The sequence below is a fragment of the Triturus cristatus genome, chromosome 3_2, assembly GCF_964204655.1.
Source record: "Triturus cristatus chromosome 3_2, aTriCri1.1, whole genome shotgun sequence".
In the NCBI taxonomy this organism is placed as follows: Eukaryota; Metazoa; Chordata; class Amphibia; order Caudata; family Salamandridae; genus Triturus; species Triturus cristatus.
The window spans coordinates 1,162,039,508-1,162,048,629 of record NC_140584.1 but is presented as its reverse complement, the minus strand read 5'-3'; positions in this window follow the sequence as shown (position 1 = coordinate 1,162,048,629).

Sequence of the window (9,122 nt, the reverse complement as noted above, 5' to 3'; positions counted from 1 at the left end):
TTTTTTTATCAGGGGTAATAAGCACTAATGCAATCAGGCGAGAAAAAATACAAAGAGAAGCAAATATGAATCGGATCAGGTGCAGATCTACAAACTATGTAAAAAGGAAGATATCATGGGGTAGAATTACAAATATTTTGCGCTGGGTGTGCATCACAAACATGTTGCATACCTGCATAATTTGTTTTATTAATTTGCTTTCCAGTGCAACCCTTGCTTTACTCTGGAATGTTGCCTGTAAGTAATGCAAGGAAGTGAAAAGCACTCCTTTGAGTTTCTCTGCATTAAGGGGGTGTTCCATGGGTGGTGTAGGGGTGTTCAAGTGCAACCACCCAACTACTCATCACTGCAACAGACAACATCCGCATGAGTTTGGTCAGAGGAGACATGGTGCTCTCTTCCTCCTAGACCTCTCTAAATCTTTTGACATAGTATCCCAACCCATCCTCATCCAATGCCTATCTGAGGTTGGAAGTCAAGGACCCGCTCTCTGCTGGATCTGCTCCTTTCTGACAAGCAGAACTCAGTCAGTCAGCCTGACTCCCTTCTCATCGTATCCCTACAACCTCATCTGTGGAGTTCCACAAGGATCCTCACTCAGCCCAACCCTCTTCAACACATACATGAGCTCACTGGCCACATCATCTGCACCCATGACGTTCTTTCTTACACCAATGATACTCATCTCAAACTCTCCTTCTTGGGCAAGACATGCAACAATCGGAACAGGTTCATCATGCATGACTTTAATCGCAGACTGAATGAAGACCAACTGTCTCAAACTGAACACCAACAACACAAACATAATTTTCATTGGGATAAACACTCAACAGTAGGACTTCACCTGGTGGCGGACTGAACTAGCACCCACACCTACCCCTTCCACCTACACCAGAAACGTTGAGATTCATATCATTAGCAAACTCGACATGACCTCCCAGGGCAACGCCATCACAGCCTGTTGCTTCCACAACCTGAAGACACTGAAGAAAAAATGTAAATGGCTCCTGACCAGCACCCACAAAACCATCCCACATGCCCTTGTCACAAGCAAGCCACGTTACAGGAGCATGCTCTGTAGAAAGGAAAGGTGCTTCTTTTGACATGGTTAGCCCCCTACTATTTGCCTGATGCATGACATAATTTCAAACTGTATGTGCACTGAGTCCCTGCTAACTAGATTCCCAGTGCCAGATCTCCTTTCCCTAAAATTATACCACCATTGGCACAACTTCTGTTTTCCCTGTAATCCCCCAGTAAATGGTAGCCCTGGTAATCAGGCATGGGGACAGAAGAAGGTCCCCTAGGGACTCCTCACCTGGACCAGGCAGTGCTGCTATCGCAGGCTGCATGTCGAGGTGCAGGACAAACCGAAGAGTCGAGATGGCACACTGCCCTGCGTGCCATGCCACCCTCACACTGCATAAGATATAGTTAAGCAACCCCTACTTCAGGCCTTTAGCCGTAAGGCAAGATGCACTATGTGCTATGTGAGGGCATATCAGCTGGAGCAGATATGCCCCTACGATGTCCAGTACATTCTGGATGTTGTAAGTGAACAGGGAAGCCGTAAAGAGTACATGGGCTGGATACTTGTCAACACGAGTTTCCTAGCTCTGTGATGGCTTCACTGATTTCTAAAATGTTTGGTACCAAACATCTTGTCTTAATAAATCCTTGCTGATGCCAGTATCGGATTGATTAATAAATTCACATGGAAGAATCTTTGAGAGGATGAAAACTTACCAACCACTTGTGTGGCCCCTGTCTAGTTTTAGCCAGCCTGCCATCACCAGACATGTTTCTGGACCCCTGAGTAGAGAGCCAGCACTCTCTGGATCCAGAAACAAAGCCTGCTCTGGGCGGAGGAGGTCCTACATTCACCGTGCGGGATCTACCTTGGCAGAAGCAGGAACTTCAAAGGCCATGCTGCCTTTGATCCCTGCCCCAGCGGCTGCTATTAAAAGATGATGGCGACCCCCCCAGTCCTGCTCCATTTTTGGGCTGGAGGACTGGTGGGAAAATTAGGTAAAGTAGGAGGTGGTTCTACACTGTGCCACCCCTCCGGTGGGGCGGGCGAGGTAGCCCCACTTTTCACTATCTGGCAATTTGAGGTTGGGGATAGTAGCCTATTAGGAATCAGGATATGTCCACCCCTCATGTGAGGTGAGCATAAAGAGGATGTAGGCAATGTAGGCACCCCTACAGGTAGGCAGCCCATTGACTACTACCAGGCCTCCCCTAAAAAGCCCCTAAATACAGTATTTAGGTGGCTCCCCGAGAACCTGACTTTAGATTCAACAGACACAAGAAGATGACAGAAGTAGACCACTGTGGTTCAAAGAACTGGGACTCGATGCAGAAGAAACTGGCACAAACCCCTGCTGCTGCTAAAGGACTCAACCATTGCAACCTGATGTATCTCCTGAAACCTGAGAGGCCTCCACGAAACCTCGGAGCCCTCCAACTTTCTGCAAATTACCAGAACCTCCCTTTGCGCTAGAAGTTCTAGTCTCTGGCGTTTGCCAGTAAAGAAACCACTGTAGTTGAGGACAGGCACACTCCATGTTGATGCAAGCTCTCCAACCAGCGACCGCGACAGTAACTATGTGCGTGGACGAACACTATCAGAAAACAGACCATTCAACTGCAACAGCGACCACTGGGCTGGCGGTGTGTCCAATCCATTGATCTACAGTAACATATTTGTGCTCTAGAAGTGATTGTTGTAATACACATTGCGCACCCTTGGAGCCACATTACCTGATAACACAAACAACAGGTTTCCCATTGTCAAAGATGCTGTTCAGTTGGTTTTCAGGAGTCGCCACACCACTCAAATTATTTATTACCATTTTATTTTAGCTAACGACTGACTTCAGGACAACAGAAAGCAAGATGATTTGATCCCATTTCTATGTAATTACAAAGGAGAACTAGGGAAATCCTGTACTTAAATAAAGGAGAAAATATGTCAAAAGTATTGAGAGAACTGTACATGTATGTTAATGGAAGTCCTTTTGAAAACAGGTGTGAGAGACTGTCATGGGAAGCTTAAAATCCATGTTATAGACACTTAAATAAAGACAAAAGGTGTGTATCATAAGACGCTTTGTTTTTTAAATGATGTTAAATGATGGCTGGGAGCACTATGTGATGTTGCGACAAGAGCGGATGACTTTCGGCTAGGCTACTAGGTTTGAGTCTCCTCATCGGTTCAACATCCTGTGATTCTGGCCAAATCAATTAATCTCAATGGGCCATATGCATGAACACATTTTCCCATATACAAAGAATGGGCAAAACCCTTTGATGCATCTGGCCGAATGTGCCTTAAAAAATGTGCATGAAACTGGTAGTCGTGTAAAATGCTCCTATACCTCTGGATCGAGTTTGCACTATATAAACCTGCCCAAAAATGTGGGCTGCTGGACTGCCCATTGCTAATGCAGAGATGACAGGAGCTACCTCCCACATGAACTCCACTGAATGTTTTCCATCATTGCAAGTCTGCTGTAGCTCGGGGTAGTCGTTTTGCTGCGAATGACCTTTGAGTTGTTGGTAAAGATCCGTCCCCTGCTGCTGTAATGTACAGCAACACTGTTGTGCTAAGAAAAAAGACCATCATGGGTTTCAAGACAGGGCCTTTAAGGTCAGGCTCATCAGAGCACCACATGGTCAGAGGTAGGTGGTACCTTTCAACCTATTCATTGAATTAGAATGGACATGTAAAACCACACAGCCCTTTTTTTGCAGACAAGAACTGCACACATACAAAAACACATACAATAAAAGGCTCCAGCAGTGTAGACCTGGTAAAGAAGCAAAACTTGTGTCATAAGAAAGATACAACGCCTTAACCTCGCCATGATTAGATTTAAAATAATGTTCCGAAGAGAAAAACATGTTCAGATGGTTATGAAATACTGAGAGGAGGATGCTCTTCGGAAAAACGAACATCAAACTGCGGCACACGTTTAATTTCTGCCGAAAAAGCCAAGAGAGGGTGTGGAGAAAGGAGAGGGATAGGGAAGATATTTCCTGATTCTTGGTTCCGTTACAAATCAAGAAACTCAAAAATATAATGTCAACAAAAGTAACATGACCCCCATGAATTCAATACCAAGAAGGCTTTATTGTACAAAAAGTAAAATAAGTTTAAAAAGAAAAAAGCAGATCGCTAGGGTGCGTGGGCAGGAGAAAGAGGACCACGTCTGACATTTGATCTCATCTTTGACTGAACAGCAAATATAACAAGATAAGAATTAGGGCCCTGCCATGTTTAAATAAAAGCTCAGAAAAGTGAAAACACAGAGCGCTACCTTGTGTGAACTTCTCTTAGAAAAGTAAAAATAAACATCCTTTTGCAGTTGCTATAAATGGACAAGTGAAATGATACATGTATCAGGGGCAGTCCTCATGGGAGGTTACAAAAGACCAAAAGGAGGGACTATTAAGCATATTCACCAAACAAAAAAAGGCATTTACAGAGGACAGTAGAATGAGCTGATTAAGAAAATGGGCGTTGCTTCCAGCCCATATCTAGATACACCATGTGAGAAGCTGGCATGGTATTTGGTGCACACTTTTCTAAGTGAGCACCTTGCACCAATCCAGACAACCCTTATGATGTTTTTAGTGGTCTTAGAAAACCTTAGACAGGGGGGCGTGGCTGGAGCCCGAGACAGATGGCGGCATTCCTGTGACTCGCTTGAGGTGGCTTTCTGAGGGATTTTCTGGCTTCACCCAAGTCTTGAAGGTCTGCAAAACTGCATAATTTATGGTCGGAATGTAAGAGCCTCTAAATGGAAGTATTTTCGTCTTCTTTCTGGCAAGCTTTGACCTTTTATTAACCTTTCTGCTCACAGCTGAGGTATCTGTGACAGCTGCTTAACTGCTGCTTGCATGCTGCATTTTCACTGGCAGCATAGATTTATGGAGGTTAACAAATTGAACTAACATGAGAAGAACTCTAAAGTTAAATTCTGCAGTAATTTATTGCCTCACTTTGCCTTGCAATGCCCCTTCAGTGAAACACTTTGCTTCCCGACTAACTGAATGAGAACTGTGGCTTCAAAGCAGTCTGCACACTGAGGAGATTATTTCCATCGCACTCTGAATTTCTTCAGAAAGGAGCAATGTTTTATTCATTTACTGACCCCGGTTCACTGATTATGGATGTTGCACACTAGAAGTCATGTAGAAAAGTGAATTTGGACATTACTCCCTTTCGCTTGTATTAACAGACTTTAGATGGGCATTTCAGCAACCTTATTCCTGTGTTGCTAGTATGTGTATGTGCAAATATCTGCATTTCTTAGCTGTGTTTCTCTCAGAACCGACAATGTTATATGAGTGTACCACAAGATTCTTTATTTAAAGTGGCTTTATTGGATATGGTATTAAGCTAAGCATGTGGTATGGTTTGCTTGGGCATAGACACACTCTTGTAATGTATTGTGGTGACTTACATTTCATACATATATTCTATTCCATTTAAGCATACAGATATCACTTTTATATTTAACTTCATGCTTATTGGTAAATGTATATTTTGATATTCTGTCATGCGCCAGATGCACGCAAAATCTGTTACGGTGTGCCTTGCCCACTATTATTAGGTGGAATTGCGCAAGTAAGTTATACCTTGCAGTTTTACATTACCTTTTCTGTATAGGTTTTAACTCTCCCCATTGCATGGGTAGGTTAAAAAAAGTATCTTCATTGCAAATATCTTCACATCGTAGATTTATTGTCCATTCAAAGTCACGTGTGAACTTCATTAAAATGGAGGACTCCCAAACATCGACGCCCGAAACAGCTGCTTCTTCGAATACGACTAATGGCTCCTCTTCTCTTACTAAAATAACAACTAAACACCTTAAACAAAATCCACCCTCTCCACCGAAGCCTTCTTCGTCTGTCTCCATGGATCTCCTTCTGGAGGAAATTCGAGCTCTGCGGCCATTTGTTGAAGAGACAAATTCTAAAATACAAATCTTAACCGATGGATGGAAAAATTGGAAGAAAGAGTCACCAAGGTTGAACATAATGTTGAAACTCTCAGTGCATGTTACAACAAAGTAGACATCTTTCATTCCCAGATTACATCCTTGCAAAAATAGGCTGAAAGCATTGAAAATAGAAACAGACGCAACAACCTTCGCATTTATGGATTATCGGAAGGCACGGAGGGATCGGATCCCATCTCCTTCTTTCAAAAATTTCTACCGACAGTACTAAATCTACCGGAGGGCACTACTCTCAATATACAAGGTGCTCATAGACTGGGCCCACTGCATTCAACACCTTCAAGCATGAAAAGACCAAGAGAAGTTATATTGTATTTCCTTGAGTATACAGACCTCCTCAAAGTGCTTTCCGCAGTTAGGCTCCTGAAGCGTATTTCATTTTCAGGTCATCGACTGTTCTTCTCGCAAGACTATGCCAAATCCACAGCAGATAGACGCAAAGAATTCCTCAATATGCGTCCAGCGTTGCGTTCAATTGGAGCTCGTTTCAGATTGCTTCATCCTTGCTTGTTTAAAGTCACTCTCAACAATAACACCACGACTTATGAGGACCCAACAAAGCTGAAGAGTTTCCTCAATGCACAATGCCCAGAAAAGATGGACATTTCTAGCACTTGCTTTAAACAGCTTTTCTTCTGGAATATATTTGAATAGGGATTACATCCTCAGTGTGCTGTTTTAACTATAGAAGTTTAGTATACCTTTTGCCATGGTATAATGGTTTGTTTGATCTCATTAATCTGTAAATAGCTCTTCTTCTGTTATATATTGGAATAGGGTTTAGCTTTTCAGTATGTTGTTTTACTTACAGAATTCTAGAATGGATTTTGTCATGGTATAATGGTCTGTTTGTTCTCATTATCTTCTTCCATTTCACATTATGACCTCATAATGTCTGATGTCATAATGTGTCATAACATATTCCATCCTGTTTCTATTAACCATTTGTTGTTTCTTTTTACACAGGACCTAACCTCATGTGCTTGACCTTTTAGTTTTGAATGTTGTTTACATCCCGAAGTCTTCCCCGCCTTACCTCATGGAGTCTGGGTACGTCATCGTTCCATGTGGTCTCCCCCCCCATCCTTCCATTGTTTTTACTTCTTTGTGGATATGATACTTTTTCTTATATTCTTCTTTTCAGCTCTCACCCCTTCTCCTTTTTTCCCTCTTCTTTCTTATCATACATGTTTCTATCATTTGCCTTTTTTTCCAATCTTGCTTCTTCCTTTTCTTCATCTTTCCCACCTTTTCAGCTTCTCTCAATTCGTTTTAACTTTTAATATCTTCGTACCTAATATAAGGCTTACTTCAATGTTTTTTATAGTTCTTATTGTTGAATTTTTCACATGTACTATTGTTCAAAATGTGCGAGATTTTATTGGTTCACTTATGTTTTTATTACTTTCATCTCACAAATGTTTTTGAAAATTGTCACATGGAACGTCAGAGGCTTGAACTCCCCCATTAAGCGACAGAGAGTCTTATCTCACCTCTCCAAATTAGATGTTAATATTGCGTTACTGCAAGAATCACATCTTACTGAAGGCAAATCACTAAAACTCAAAAGAAATTGGGTTGGTGAAATCTTTTTCTCACCAGAAGATGGCAAAAGGAATGGGGTTATAACTCTTTGTCACAAAGCACTGAATGCCAAGCTTGTATCTCAAGAATACGACACAGAGGGTAGGTGAATTCTCACTAACCTCCTGCTGGGGAAGACTCCTCTGTCTTTGCTTAACATTTATGCCCCTACTAGCGGTGATGCCACGTTTTGGTCTCGTATATCTCAATTATTGCTCAAGTACCCATCAGAAAACGTTATTCTTGCAGGAGACTGCAACCAAGTGATGGACCCGTTAATTGATTGAAATTCTAAATCCCCCTTTAACCCAAACACGCCACACAAAGTTTTCACACAAACTATTTAAAAAAGAAACTTATTAGACTCATGGCGCCTCTGCAACCCATCCACAAGAGAATACTGCTTTTTTTCCTCTCCACATCAAACACAATCTCGAATAGACCATATTTTTATTTCACGCAACATTTCCCAATCCTTACGTTCTGCTGACATAGGCCCTATACTCATTTCGGATCATGCACCTGTTTCAATTTAATTAGACATTTTAAATCAATCCACATTGCCAAAAAAATGGCGTTTCAATAATTGCTTACTCCTTGACCCTAATTTCAATTCACCTTTTACCTCTTTCGCTCAAGAGTTTTTTCACATTAATTTAAAGAATGATGTCTCCTTTCATACAGTGTGGGACGCCTTTAAGGCCACCACTCGGGATTTCATCATTAGATTTGTGTCAAATAAACGTAAAGTTTCCAGCATATTACATAACACACTTCTTGCTAAGATTAAAAAACTTGAGCACTCCTTCCACACCTCCAAGTCGAAGTACTCCCTTAAAGATCTCATCACTGCAAAAATCGCTTTTAACGAGTCCACTACTGAACAGGCCTCCCTATACTTACTGAAATCCTCAACAAAGTATTATGGTGGCCAAAATAAATCAGGTAAACTTCTAGCCAATTATCTAAAGATGAAACAACAGAAACTTCATATTGATTCCATTATAGATGATAGCCAAGCACCGAAATTCAAAGACACTGAAATACTCCAAGAATGTGTACATTTCTATCAATCCCTTTACACACCAGAAAACACACCCTCAGATACAGACATATCGCAATATTGCTCCACAATTCAAAAACATATTAATCCCCAATTAGATTAAGCCTCTTTGGAAGCTGAACTTACACAAACAGAATTGTTAAATGCTTTAAAAACTCTTAAAAAAGACAATGCCCCAGGCCCAGGCGGCTTCACAGTGGAATTTTATTTACATTTCGTTCAATTTATTACTCCCACACTTACACACTCTTCTTTATTCCTTTATCGCTTCCCGTAATTCCACTGGCTCTTTTTCCGAAGCCTTGATCTGTCTAATACCAAAGGCTGATAAGGATTTACGTTACTGTAAGAATTATAGACCTACATCCTTAGTTAACGTAGATTATAAAATGTTCTCGAAAGCTCTAGCCCCAAGATTAGAACCATATCTTCCCATGCTGCTT